This window comes from Dama dama, chromosome 5 (assembly GCF_033118175.1).
Source record: "Dama dama isolate Ldn47 chromosome 5, ASM3311817v1, whole genome shotgun sequence".
NCBI classification, from domain to species: domain Eukaryota; kingdom Metazoa; phylum Chordata; class Mammalia; order Artiodactyla; family Cervidae; genus Dama; species Dama dama.
In genome coordinates, this window is record NC_083685.1 from 117779409 (window position 1) to 117794743 (window position 15335).

At 44.5% G+C, this 15335-nt stretch overlaps 1 protein-coding gene and 1 non-coding gene across 2 annotated transcripts in view; one reads left to right on the forward strand and one right to left on the reverse strand.

The window, feature by feature from the left end:
* Nucleotides 1-15335, reverse strand: part of ERN1 (endoplasmic reticulum to nucleus signaling 1) — an 83470-nt gene that overhangs the window by 65812 nt on the left and 2323 nt on the right. The gene's annotated exons all lie outside the window — the stretch shown is intronic.
* Nucleotides 6495-6567, forward strand: TRNAG-UCC (transfer RNA glycine (anticodon UCC)). Its single transcript has one exon. It is a non-coding gene; the product is annotated as a tRNA-Gly (tRNA).

A 15335-nucleotide genomic window follows, 5' to 3' on the forward strand; every position in this document is an offset into this window, starting at 1 on the left:
ATAATTTCACTGCTTTAAGTCACGGTTCTCTGAGAAACACAGGCTTCAATTACTTGAGGCCTGGAGTCCTTTGAGTCTTGCTGGAGCTCAGCACTCTGTTCTGATGGGGAAGGGGTTGGGACCTTTCAGATGAGACACCAAATTTGTAATTTGTAGATTCTACATAGCCACCCAATAGACCAAAGGCACTGCAAATTATACAGGATGGGGCCTTAAAAAAAATGTTCTGGATAAAAATTCCTGAGATTAAAAAAAAAAAAAAATTCCTGAGATCCCACTGTAGATCTAAGTGGGCTGGGATCACATCACAGAAAGTCAGAGGTCATGGACTTAGCCACTATATAAAAAAAAAAATTCCTGAAATACATTTATCCAGCCCCGTTCTGATGGTTCTTAAAAAAAGTGCTCTTTGATGATGACGGTGATGATACAGTGGCCACTGCCCATTCCTTTGATGAAGTGAGTCACTCTTTTAATGCCAGCGCCAAGGAAATGCACATTACTGATTAGCACCGAACGACTCCTTTTGAACATGGAGGACCATTTTAATGACATACGTACACCCATGAGCCTCATGCAGCGAGCTGTGACAGCTTCACTTTGCAGGAATAAGATGCTTGCAAAAATATTGACTTTTTCATGGCAAAGAAAATCTTATAAACAACAAGATCCTACTGTACGGCACAGGGAACTATATTCAATATCCTGTGATAAACCATATTGGAAAAGAACATGAAAAAGAATGTGTGTGTATATGTACAACCATATCACTCTGCTGGTTTGATTAGAAACTAATACGACATTGTAAATCAACTATCCTTCAACAAAAACAAAGTTTAAAATAAATAAAAAATAAAATCTTATGCCACGGGATTTCCAAACTCTCAGCATAGGTTTCTATTTTCTAGGCTCTTCTGAGAGGCAAATATAAACATCCCAGTGCAATTCCCACACATTTGGACAGAGATAGGAAAGTGTCAGAAACTGCTAGGAAGACTGTTGGCACAACCAGACCTACGGAGTCGTGGTGTGAAAACTGCAGCCTGAGAAACTGCCAGAGATGGAAGGACTGCTGCTTCCTCCAGCGTATCAAGGGTGGGCAGGAAACGGGAACAGGAAAGAGTTACCCCAAGAGGACACCACGCCTTTGGGTTCAAGGAAGAAGCCCTTCCAGACACCAAGGAGGACTGAACTCCCTCCGGAGAAGGAAAAACAGCCGTCCAGGGCCGGGATGGGAGAGGGCCCAGGTTTCTAATAGGACTTGCTCTGCCACCAACAGGCTCCATCCCTGTCAGGTTTCTGCTTTCTCTGGAGGTCATCCAACCTCACTGCCAACTTCTCGGGGCCAGAAGAATGGCTTCCATGGGCAAGTGACCTGTGTGGCAAGGTGGCTAAGCTTCCTACTCTGTTTTTTTCTTCTGAAAACTGAGCAATAGCAGTATCCCATTGAATGCTCAGAGAGCAAAATAAATATGAAGGATGTCAAAGACGAGAGTTACGTAAATATTAGGGAAAACCTCTTTATTAAAGAAAACTGGTGCTGGCCAAAGATACCAACAGAGAGTAAATAAAACTCAAAACCTGATTATCCACTCTGTCCCAAACCTCCGGTGCTCCCCATCTTTCGCTCTTGTGGGCAGACAAGGCAACGTAAAAGCTGGTGGTGACAAGGCAGCAATAATGTAAGAGCTGGTACTGACACTCTAGAATAATCAAGAAAAGGTTAAAATGCTTGGTTTGTGGTATTTAAGAAGGAAGAATAGTATAACTGCTGAAAAGGTGTCCACCCCACAGTTCTAGGGCTGTATTTGAATTACCTGGAAACTCACTTATGCAATAGCCCTCATTTTCTGACGATGCTGAACAGTTCAACACATGTTTGCTACGTTTCATGTTTTGTGCCGGAACAGTATAACGTGTCTGCAAGAAGAGCAGTCACTGACCTCTCTGTGCCTCGGTTTTCTCACCTGTAAAATGGGGGACAACAATAATACCGATTTCAAAGCATTGGTGAGTTAATATATAATGGGTTAAAATGTGTAAAACTCTTAGTGTACAGTCAGCATCACATAAGTGTCAGCTCTTATGATTAATGATTAATCAATCATTAATTCAGGCTGTGTAAGACTCTAGGAATTTTTTAAGAATTGGGACGACAGAGGATGAGATGGCTGGATGGTATCACCGACTCAATGGACATGAGTTTGAGCACTCTCTGGGAATTGGTGATGGACAGGGAAGCCTGGCGTGCTGCAGTCCACGGGGCTGACTGAGCGACTGAACTGAACTGAAGACCCTAGGATCTAATCACAACAATGACCTGATTCCTGCCCTTATGGAGCTTACAGTCTAATAAGGGACCACAGGAGTAAGAAAAAAATATTGCACAAACAGAATGGCAAATTGCAGTAAGTGCTATAAAAGGGACATCCCAGGAACCACAAGAGTGTATCAGGAGAAGCCGATCCGGTCTGGTGTTGCAGGGGGCATGGATCACAGTGTCAAATGTATTTCACAAGGCATAACAACTGAATGAAGATCTGCAGGAACTGGGAGGTGGGTGGAAAGAAGGAAAAAATCTCCTGGGCAGAGGAAACAGCCTGTCCAAAGGCCTGGAGACTAAAAATAATTTGCTGGATTTGAGGACCTATCAGGCCAGTGCTGCTGGAGAGAGAGAGCAGAGGGGTTACTGGGACAAGGAGGGGCTGGGGAAGCAGAGAGAAGGCCAAGGGTGTAGGGACTTCCCTGGCAGTCCAGTGGTTAGGACTCTAAGCTTCCACTGAAGGGGACACGGGTTTGATCCCTGGGCAGGGAAGTAAGATCCCACAGGCCTCACGATGTGGCAAAAAAACAAAAAAACCAGGCTGAGTGTGTACTTGTACGGAGTGGGTCACAAAATCCACATTTTCTTTGTTTCCTGTGCAGCTCACAGAAGGAGCAGGAGGGCACGCTGTTCCTACGGGTGCAAGGCAGACCTGGAGGGGGAAAACCACTCCTCCAAGGCGATGCGTTAGATAGACCAGACAGTCTGTTCACAGCCCAGGAGAGTCTTCCTGGTGCTGCCATTTAGACTCATGTCGGACTCGTGTTGCTTAGTTGGTTTACAGCTGAATAGGAGCATCACACACCGAAACCTCATGGGAGAGTTTCATACATGAGACTGTTTTTGTGATGAAATATGGCCCACAGAGCAACCTCATGGCAAGTTCTCCTGCTTTTGAGACCCATCATGTAGGGCACTTCTCCAGCCAGACCCCAGGCACCGGATCACAAGGCCCCCGTCGGGAGGCCAAGGGGTGACAGGCGCCCCCTCCCCCTTCTCTCCGGTGGCGGGGAAGGTGGGGCTCCCTCTGCAATAACTGCAGTCACTTCCAGGGCTATTTTCTCTACAGGAGGCAGAAATCCAGGGCGGGGAGGTGGGGGCACTAACCTTCCAGGTCGTGGCTGAGTCCTGGATCATGGGCTCACATTACTCAGGAGGGTTGGCAAGGCCAGGCAGTATTTATCAGTCTCTTCCAGGCACTCCCTGGTTCACTCTTCTTCCTGTTGGCTGACTCCTCTATGTCCAACTTACTGGTTCGCTTATTTCAACCCCCACCCCCACGCTGGACTCTTCTCTCCTACAGGTAACACGGAAAGAAGGGTCCTGTTTTCCATGAGGCGCTGGAGCCTCAGGGTCTGTTAGACTCCTGCCTTCAAGGATTTTACCATCTTGCAGAGAAACAGTGCAGTACAGGGGGAAAGATGGCCGGTTCCAAGACTGAGCCTCCTGGAAGCTGACCTGGCAGCATGCCCGGGCCCTGCCCAGGGCAGTTGCCTAAGATTCTGAGCACACATGTCCCTGCTCAGGCCTGCCGCTCACTCTTTGGCCCATCCTGTGTTCGTGCAACTCCAAAGCCCATTAATCCTTAAAACTCCAAGTGAAGGGACTTCCCTGACGGTCTAGTGGTTAGGACTCTGCTAACACTGCAGGGGGAATGGGTTTGATCCCTGGTTAGGCAACTGAGATCCCACATGCTGCGCAGTGCAGTCAAAAATGAAAAATACATGGAACTCTAAGTTAAAAACCCCCAAGGTGTCTCCATGAGACTGTCACAAGCTCAACAGATGTTATTTGGGTAAATGAAGCTGAAAGATGAGCCGGGGCACAGGGATGTATGTCCTGGTTCGAGCTCTGAACAAATAATTCAGTTTCTCTGTGCGTCAGCTTCCGATTCTCTGAAGAAGACTGGGCTGGGTGTGCCCTTTAGCTCAGAAGTAGGACAATCCAGGGTTCAGCAGGCCCTCATCTCTCCTCATGGTTTACTGTGGACTCTTTTGGTCCTCAGTCAATCAAAACATGACCCAAACCCAAGTGAAAATGAGAGTGTTTAGAAGTCCTGATGCCTTTGAACACAGTCATGAAAGTCCTGGTCTTTCAACACCCCAGTCTCTCCACTTATCTTGAACTATTGCAACATTGAAAATTATAATAGTAATAATCTGATTCACTTTAAGGTTCAGGGTGGGGAAAAGAAACACCACAGAAATGGACTCATATTATGTGGGAGGAGGTAGGTGACTCTCAAGTACACGTCCTTGCCATAGACTCTTGAACCAACCATCTCCTAATCTGAAAGGGAGATCTCTATTCTCCAAACCACAAATCCGATAAGTGATTGAACTTCACCCCAGTACCGAAAGCCCCAGAGACTTCCAAGTACTGAACCGTCAGATAAAGATGATACAGGATTGGTGTCAGAAGCAACTGTGGTTTGGTTTCCCAGTCCCAGTACCCAAACTACAGATAAACATGTTCTTAACCTCTCTGTGTAAAGAAAACCATTTTCTTCTTTGCAAAACCAGACCCTGGCAAGTGGAAAGAAAATGAACCCTAACGGAAGGACTGGGTGAGGTCACTGGATTGTTTAGAGGAGGTGGTGACTTCGACGTCAGATTCCCTAAACTTGGCCTTATACTGTTCTTGTGGTATGTGAGTTTATCTGGAGATTTTATAAATACATCCACAATAGGTAAAAACTATTTAATTCTGTTTGTAAATATACACACACACACTCACACGTACATATACACACCACCTGTGTATTTGAGAACAGAAACATCACAAAAATCAAAGAACTGCTGCCTCTGTCCCCTGAGTCACGGGGGCTTCTGAGGTTCCTTGACAGATTTTTAAACGTTCTCTTCTTAAGTTACTGTTAAAAATCGACATCAGTTATACTCAATACCTCATTTTTTCTCAGGATTTGCAAACATACATGAGCAGTCAATACCAGTCCTCCTGGGGACTTCCCTGGTGGTCCAGTGGTTAAGAATCCGTGCTGCCAAGGCAGGAGTTCAAGCCCTGGTCAGAGAACTAAGAGGCCATGTACCATGCGGCATGGCCAAAAGCTAAACAAAATAAAACAAAAAAGTGGAAAAAACACCAGTCCTCCTGAAGATTAGATGAGAAATAAGCTGGAAGATGAACTGGTATAGGGACCCCACCCCTAAGTGACGTGATGCTACTTAGAGTATGGGGAGGGTACAGTGGTCAGGGATGCCCCAGGCTTCTGCTGGACCACCAAGCCCTGGCTGGTGAAACCATAGCCCTGTGGCAACTTCCAGGCCCCTGTCTCCCTTGCTCTGCTCTTTCTTTTCTTTCTTTCCACAGGATTTTATCACCTTCGCACAGTCTATGTATTTTGTATCGATCGTGCTGCTGTTTCTTGTCTGTCTTTGCCAAGTAGATGGAAGTTTCACAAGGGCAGGAGCCTTTGTGTTGTTCATTAACGTGTCCTAAGCCCCTCAGACAGTGTTGGCACATACAACACAGCTGGTGGATGAACTGGTGGGATCCACTACGTTCAGGAGCTGGGGGGCTTGGAGGCTCACGGCAGAGGAGCCCTCACCTTCCCCCCACCCAGCTAAGAGGGAAGGTGGAACAGTAGAGCTGGGGGACTTGTCCCTTTAACCTAAATGGTGCCTAATCGGAAGACATTTAAAAAGAGGCCCACGAAGAGGTTTTCTAGTTCCATGGCCCTGTTTCACAGATGAGGAAACACAAGGGAAATGACTCACTTGCCGAAATCTCCCAACACCCAGCCCCTCATCTCCCAAGTCCCACTCACCGAAAAAAAAAAAAAAGCCATTTTTACATGTCATGTAGGTCAAAAGTGTGTATGAAGGGATTTCCCTGGCGGCTCCAGTTGAGTCAGGACTCTGCACGTCCACTGCAGGGGGCACGGGTTCAGTCCCTAGTTGAGGAACTAGGATCCGACAGCCAAAAACAAGCAAAAAAAACTCCCATGCATGAAAACAGAAGACTATGCCTATAAACGACATTTCGAAAGAGCTAAAATGACCAACTACACTAGTCTACCTGCTTAATGAGCACACACCAATCAGGACTTCCCTAGGATTAAGTTCGGTCGGGAAACCCAGCTCTCAGCCCGGAGCTCACCCAAGAGTTAGGTTAGATGCCGAGCCCCGTTCAGAGGCTGTCTTCAGGGACTTCCCTGGTGGTCCAGTGGTTAGGACTCTGTGCTTCCACTGAAGGGGACCCAGGTTCAAACCCTGGTCAGGGAACTAAGGTCTGTCAAGACACACAGGGCAGCCAAAAAAAAAGAGGCTGACTTTACAGAGTGACCTCCCACTTCTACTGACTTTTGTCAACACGATTCCGGCAGAGTTTAGATTTGGTCTGGCCCAGTCCATGTGCGTCTCAGAAGTGAGTTTCCTCTTGTTCCTTTATCAGCTCTTAGGATTCTCTGGGTAACAACTGAGGGGCAGTGGCTAAGACAGGGACTGGCCATCTCCTGTGGGGCCTTCTGCGGTGCGGCCTTTCAAAGGTGCACCTGCTGCAAAAAAACTTTCAGGCTATGATAATCACCCAGATGCCCAGAATACTCCAGATACACAGAAAGGGGGAGAAGAACATCACACACTGGGCCTTCTGGCAACTCGTTTCCAACGTACACATTCTCACCCTGCTAAGAAAGTCCCTTTTGGCTTTGTATGCTTCATTCTTGTACTTTAACAGTTCAACTCACTCCTTCCACAAATTTCTCCCATACCCATTTGCCTTGGCTACTTCACTCTGGCTACAAACTTGAAGAAGGATTTTATTACCCACGAGGGGATGTGAAGGAACCTGGAAAACAGTGTTGTTTGGATTCCCTCAGGCCTCTTAATGTATGAACAAGGCAAAAATAATACACCAGCTTCAGTGGAACTGCAGTTCTAAACATCTGATAATTCAATAGTGAGATGTATTTGAATAGAAGGCCAGTTATCAGTTAAAGCCGATTTTTTAAAAAGCAAATTCAGTAGATAGTACTCAAACAACAACAACAAAAAATATCTGTCTGTCTGGAATTACTTGTGCTTTAAAAGGTGGATATCGTGTAGTAGAAAACACATAATACGGGTTTCCCAGGTGGCTTAGTGGTAAAGAACTCGCCTGCCAGTGCAGGAGACAAGGGTTCGATCCCTGGTTCAGGAAGATGCCACATGCCAAGGAGCAACTAAACCTACTGAGCCTGTGCTCTAGAGCCTGCAGTCTGCAACAAGAGAAACCATCACAATGAAAAGCCCACACACTGCAACTAGAGAGTAGCCCCACTAGCCACAAGTAGAGAAAAGCCTGAACAGCAACAAGACCCAGCACAGCCCCAAATAAATAAATACATAAATTAGATATATACATACACACATATATATACATATATAAAGAAAACATATGATGCTAGGTTCTCTATTTCTACCTTTTTTTTTTTGGCTGCACTACATGTGGGATCTTAAGTCACGAAACCAGGGATCGAACCTGCATTCCCTGAATTGGAAGTGCAGAGTCTTAACTGGATGGCCAGGTAAGTCCATCTATTTCTAGTTCTGCCACTAACTAGCAGGATGTATCAGTCCTAACTTCCATATAACACGCTGAAAGCCGGCGGCTCTGGCCTGGTCCGGGGCTCTGTGACATCACAGGGCACAGGGAGACAGGCTGGCTGAGTCCAGGATTAAGGAGCAGGGCTTCCCTGAGGGCCTCAACCTGGCTGCACATTACAGTCACCTGGAGTTTATTAAAAAAAAAAAAAAATTTTTTTTAAAGACAGCATGACAACTTCCTCTCCTAGAAATTCTGATTTCATTCATCTGAAGTAGGGCCTTGGCATAAGGTTATTTTAAAAGGTCCCCGGTGATTCAGTGAGCTGGGGTGGGGAAGCACTGACTCAAGTTAACACATTCCCACTGCAGCTGAAACAGGTGTTTCTCTCACTCCTAGAGGCTCCTCAGGAATCACGGGTCATTTGCTTTAAGAGGAAGGAGATCCGAGTTAGTTTTGGTCAACAAACTCCCCTGACCCAACTGGAGATCAACGACAACATCAGGTTCAAGGCTTCTGACGGCACTGTTTGTTCAGAAAATGTATGAGAAAAAAAAAAAAAATCCGGTTTCCATGACAAACTCTCCTGTAGCCAGGACAATGATTCCCCCCACTCTGAAATACAGAGGGGAAGATAATCTCTTCAAGGAAGGGGTGGTTTTGAATTATAATTATAAATTAGTCTACTAACTAGGGAAATCATGTTTCATACATAAGAGGACTACCATGGATCAAGGTTCATTTTTTTAATAGTGAAACATCATGCTGAGTGAAAAATGAAACTGATTTGGAATAATCACAGGCCATTTATCTCCTGGGGTTTGGCAGTGGGAAAATTAATCTCATGACTGATATGAGGGGCCGATCAAGAGAGCACCACACACTGGCGGTCATGTCCACCCAGGCAAGTATCTTGGAACCCCTCTCATTGTGTGGAAAGAAATACTGTTGATAAGATCTCATTAAAGAATGCAAATTACATCTAAAGCAACATTTCCCTTACTCCCTGCCCCAAATCCACAGCCCATTCACCAGATGATAGAAAAGTTCCTTGTCTTATTGGTCTTCAAGAGCCTCCAAGAGAAATCTAATCAATATCCGCTGAGTGCCTGCTACAGAGGGTATGGCCGACTCACCGTGCTAAACGCCACAGAGGATGCAAAGATGAGCAAGACACAGTTCCTGCCCTCAAGGACAAACCGGCAGAAGTATGCCACCCCTATGCAGGGGACCTTCCTGCCCCCTCCTCTCTCCATCACCGCCCTCTCCTGAGACCCACCCGAGCTACCCAAGCTCCCTCCACAGTGGCCCAAGGGCCAAGACTACTCCCTCTCATGTCATCACACACCCACTTCCTGGTGCCAGAACCTGGTGAGAAGTGCGGCCCTCTGCAAAGACAAACCCCAGACCCGGCCTGACCATTAGAGAGTTCTGTCTTTTCAGGACCCCTTGCCCAAAGCTCTGACTGCAGTAGGGAGGAGCAACTCTGGTTAAAGGCTTCTAAGATGTGAACTTTCGGTTTTGCTATTTCAGAAACATTTTGGGGCAAGATCTTACAGAAAAACACGCACCTGCTTGGATATTATTAGACCTCAAGCAAAGAATTGAGCTTAAATGGCAGATTTGGCATAAGAGCCTCTTCACCTGCACTGTCCCCATGATCGATGAATGCAGTCAATGTTCCTGATGGAGATGCTCAGAAGGCAGCACTTCCACCCAAAAGCTGCATCTTTCTCAGGTTGAAACGAAGGGTGAGAGACTGCGACTCTCCCGGGAGGATGGAGACCATTGGAGAATCTCCCCAAGTCTACAGCAAAGCCTCTTTCCACTCCTTCTCTGGATCCCATTTCTCACTGCAACATGGCTCGGTCAGTCCTCAGGTTTGTTCTAACAAATGTACCAGAACGTAAGCACTGCAGGGGCTGCTCTTCAAAGGGAAGCAGGAGGATCAGATTCTAGGTTCGGTTCCCTCACTGGCCCATGACCATGGACAGGTCACCGGCTCTGTCTGACCTCAGCTTCCTTGTCTATCTGCCATGGGAACACAGCAAAGCAGTGACTGTTCCCCTTGGGAGGGCAGTGGTGATGCCTGGGTGAGGGTAGTACCTGCCCCAAAATACCACCCTCGAAGGTTCTAACCTGCTCCCACCACTGTCACTGATGGTCATGCATCCCATTCCTTAGGTGGGGGCAGGATGGGGAAATTATTAAGACTTAGTGGGACTTCCCTTGGTGGTCCAGTGGCTAAGGGTCCACACTCCCAATGTAGGGAGCCCAGGTTCAATCCCTGGTCAGGGAACTAGATCCCACATGCTGCAACTAAGACATGGCATAGCCAAATAACTAACTAAATAAATAAGTACTTTTAAAAAAGATTTATTGGTCTAAACCAGCATGATCTTTTCTAGGAGCCTAACATACTCTTTTTGTTGTTGCTATTTAGTCACTAAATGGTGTCTAAGTGGGGTTTTTGGGACCCCATGGACTGTAGCCCACCAGGTTCCTCTGTCCATGGGATTCTCCAGGCAAGAATACTGGAGTGGCTTGCCATTTCCTTTTCCAGGAATCTTCCCAACCCCGGGATCGAACCCATGTCTTCTGCATTGCAGGTGGATTCTTTCACCACTGAGCCCCCTGGGAAGCCAAACATACTCTGATGGGAAACTATGCATTTATCCACACACGCGCCCACTGCTCACAATACATCTGGAACTTTTCGCAAATTTTCTTCAAAGAATACACTTTTGAATCCTCTAACAGGTAGAAAGTCTCTCATTAGTTTTTAGAAACAACCAAAAATCCAAGTGCCCTTTATAAATCATACAATCAAGCTAAGTAATAACAGTTTTGATCAAAACTTCGGTGTGGGCCATGTCAAAGCTATATTCAAGCAGAGACTGGAAAAAAATGGGAAGTGTTTTAAGTTGTGTAAGGATAAACAGCTTAAGAATTAATAAAATAAATACTTGCTTTTTCAGGGCAAGTATTTTTCATTTTAAAGTTGAATTATTAAATGACATTTTTTTTAAAAGTTGAAAAAAAGACTGATTTGTTTGACATGAACATTGACCCTGAAGGGGTGATGATTTTGAAAGACACAACATTCTCTTGGATGAAAAACTTCAGGTACTTTTGTGGAAAAAAACAAAACAAATATTTCACTCTGTTGTCAAGTGGTACATTAATTTTCCTAGGAAAAACAGCTGTATGGACAAGTTAATGTTTTAAGAACTGTAACCTCCAAAAGAGACAAACAATGCATCAATTTTTGATTTATAAACAGTTTTGAGTCAAAATTTTAAATGGCCTCATAGTCAGCTATCAAAAGAATCGTGGGAATTCCCTGGCAGTCCAGTGAAGGACTCGGTGCCTCCACTGCCGCGGCCAGGGTTCAGTCCCTGGTCAGGGAACTAAGATCCTACAAGCCTTATGGCACAGCCAAGGGGAAAAAAAAAAGAATCTTTTCTGTAGAGGGTGGGCTACCCATAAAATCAAACTCAAAGAATAATGCCGAGGTATTTCTGAAGCCACATCTGCTAGAAAGCTGATCTGAAACCACTGCAGACCAAAGGACCTATGTTAATTAACATTTCTCGATAGGTTTGTAGGCACACAGGCACACAGCATGAAGGAACTGCTGTGGTTATTCAGGTCTTCAAAATATAAGCAAAATAAAACCTACACATTCCATTTTCAGACTTTAAATCCACCCTGCTAAAAGAAAACACTATAAAGCTTACTTTAAATGACTATCGTGAATCCAATTTAAGGTTGGTTTGTGCTTTTTAAAACATCTACTATTGCTTGGGGGATGGAGGAGGGAGCTCTTAAAGAATACATATGACCAGCAAATTCCAGTCCTAGGAATTCATCCCAAGGTAATAATTAAGCAGTTAAGATGGGCCCTGGAGTTTAGCAATAACAATTATCACAACTGTTCATAGTAATGAAAATTAAAAGCAGCCTGAATATCTAAATGGTTGAGTGGTCAAATTACGGTATACCCATTCAGAGAAGTATTACAGTGAGCTGCATACAGGGGAGCAGCCAGTGAGAATAATGTTGTAGAATTAAATTTACTGACCCAGTAAGATCTATGGTATATTCCAGTTTGGGGAAGAAAAGCATAATTTATGCAAAGTGAGCACATAAAAATGTCCAAAAGGACATATATCAAGATATTAATAGACTAGTCATCAGAGAAATGCAAACCAAAACCATAAGGAGTTATGACTTCACACCCACTAGAACAACTGTAATTAAAAAAAAAAAAAAGGCAGATATTAAGCATTGGTGAGAAACTGAAGCCCTCCTAAACTGAAGCCCTCCTAAACTGCAGGTGGGAATGTAAAACAGTGCAGTTGCTTTGGCAAATGGTTTGCCAGTTCCTCAAAAGGTTAGACAGAAAGTTACAACGTGACCTAGAAATCCCACTCTCCAGTATATACCCAAGAAAAATAAAAAATACACGGCCATTCAAAAATTTATACCTAAACATTCACAGCAGCATTATTCATAATAGCCAAAAAGGGGAAACAACCCAAGTGTCCATCAAATGAAGAATGGATGTACAAAATGGGGTCTATCCACATAGTGAAATATTGTTGTTTAGTCACCAAGTCCTGACTGACTCTTTTCTACCACATGGACTGTGGCCCAGCTGCAGTGAGTTGCCGTTTCCTTCTCCAGGGGATCTTCCCCACCAAGGGATCAAACACATCTGCTGCATTGCAGGTGGATTCCTTACCACTGAGCCACTAGGGAAGTCCTAACAGAATATCATTCATCAATAAAAAGGAAAAAAGCAAAAAAATCACTGATACAGGCCATAAGATGGATGAACCCTGAAAATGTTACACTAAGTGGAAGAAGCCAGACAAGACAGACCACATGTAGTATGATTCTATTAATATGAAATGTCCAGAATAGGCAAATCTATAGAGACAAATGGAGATCAGTGGTTACTGGGGGCTGGGAGGTTTGGGGGATATGGGGAGTGACAGTTAACAGGTATGGAGTTTCTTTTGAGAATGATGAAAATAACATAAAACTGACTGTGGTGATGGATGCACAATTCTGTGGATACACTAAAAATCTGAATTGTATAGTTTAAACGAGTGAATTTTATGACATGTGAATTACAGCTCAAAGGGACGACAGAGATGGTTGGATGGCATCACTGACTCGATGGACCAGAGTCTGAGCAAGCTCCAGGAGTTGGTGATGGACAGGGAAGCCTGACGTGCTGCGGTTCATGGGGTCGCAAAGAGTCAGACACTACTGAGCTGAACTGAAAGCTGTTAAAATGTTAACAGAAGTAATGTTTGGGTAATAGAATTATAGGTTTATTGTGTCTATTTTTTAAACTTAGACTATATTTTCTAACTCTTCTTTTTACCATAAATATGATTATTTGGGAGGTTTTCTCAAATCTTCCCATGTTATTATACAGAAAGCACCAAACACAAAAGATTTGAAGAAAAGGAACTCTACCTTTCTTACAATAGTGGAACAACTGGAAACAACCCATGTGACCCCAGTACGGTGATCATGAGGCAAAGCATGGCTTGTTACCACATTAGCCCTGGTCAGTTTTGACCCCAGTCCCCTATCCTGAGGCTGACACATAAGACTCAAATGCTTTTTGCGTAGATGATGGTTTACTAAGGTGCTTCTGAAAGTGACAGACTCAGTGTGCACTCAGAATATTTCCTAACAGGTCACAGGAGACGTTTCGTGGGGAAAAAAAACTGAACAAAAGTATAAAACACACTTTTATACTGTTTGACTTGCTGGGTGTCTGTACGTGAGCAAAGATCATAAGATAATCAAAAGTGATGCAGAGCCTGTGTAAAAGTGAAAAATTTTTAAAGTCATGTATGCAAGGACCTTGGGACTTTGTTTTTGTTTGGTGTTTGGGAGGAGGGTGGGTCTCAAGTTCTAATTTTCCCAGTCCACATGTGTTCTGGTGCACTCACTCATTTAAACATCCCTAAGCACTTGTTGCTCTGAGGCAGCAAACCCTGAAACCAAACATGGAATATAGGTAAAGATAAAATAACGGGGGGAAAAAACAATCCCCAGCCCCTGAGAAATACAGCCAACCAGCATGTTTATTATTCACAGACTATGATTCACTGTCCCTGTTTTTTAAGCCAGCATCACACTCTAATCATATTGCTAGGTTACAGGCCCCGAGTTACGCGTGCATAATAAAAACGGAATCCATCAAAATGATACATTAGGCTTTTCTCCCCTATATCATCTCTTTAGGGAAAACATTTGATCATGATAAAACACACCCAGTATTAAACCTAAATATTACTGTGGATTCCCCAAACCAAAGAGGTTTCCAATGAAAATGAAATAGTTATCCTATGAGTATTCAACCTGGAAAACAGAGTTGCCGTCAAAGGCAGGCAAAAAACTATATCCCCAAAGCCCATGCAGGTGCTGCTATTCGGCTCAGACATGAGGAAACCTTTTTGCGGCTCACTGACTTTTATATTCAGGAATATGGTTTACCATCAAACTTTCTCAAGAATCACTCTCATGCACATTTTCTCTTGTGATTTTAGAAGATGTATCACTGTGGAGAGCCACGTGGGCATGCAAGTTAAAGAAACAAAACAGATGAATGCGCACTACAGTCTAATTTCACGATCAGCAGTCTTGAACGTGAGCTTCAGGAAACACTCTCCTCCATGGTAGAAATACTTGAGACCTCCTATGAGGATAATTCACGCAGGTAATAAGTATCAGAATAAACGAGAAGCAAGGCCATTTCTAGATAAGACTTAACGTCTCAGTGTGTTTTTGTGGACACTTCTCCGGGACCTTGTTTAGTCCCCTCTAAAACCAAAACATCAGCTGAATAAAAGAGATCGCGTATCCTAAAGGACCCTGAAGAAAGTGCCCTGCCTCGCATTCCACAGATCTCTTTGGCACTTGAGAGAAGTGACACCCAAACATGGCACAATGAGGACCAGAGGGCAGCAAAGACGTGACAGCAATGATGCAACACAAACCAACATCAGGCACAAGAGCAGGTCCAGGAAGGAGGAGGAAACTCACCGATTGAATAGGGCAACCTTCTGGATTAACAAGACAGGCTTGGGTGCTTAGAAACACCGAGGTAACTGCATTTTAGGTCCGGCAGCCTAGAGTCTCGGCTTGCGGATGTCTGGCTAAGACACACACTGAAGGAGAATAACAACAGCCTCCACTGCACTAGTTAGTTCGTCAATCAAAAAGAAACAGCATCAAAAAAAGATCCCCTGCTCAGGCATTGTATAACATTTAAAAATGATGACTTAAGAGTAAAAAACACCTTCTGGGGGATGGGATGGCAAGGAGAATTTACATTATTATCAAATTGATGTGCCAGGTCTCTTCACATGTGTGACTGTGTCAGCTGTCCCCATTTCACAGATCAGGAAACAGAGTCTCGAAGACTCTGCAGACACAG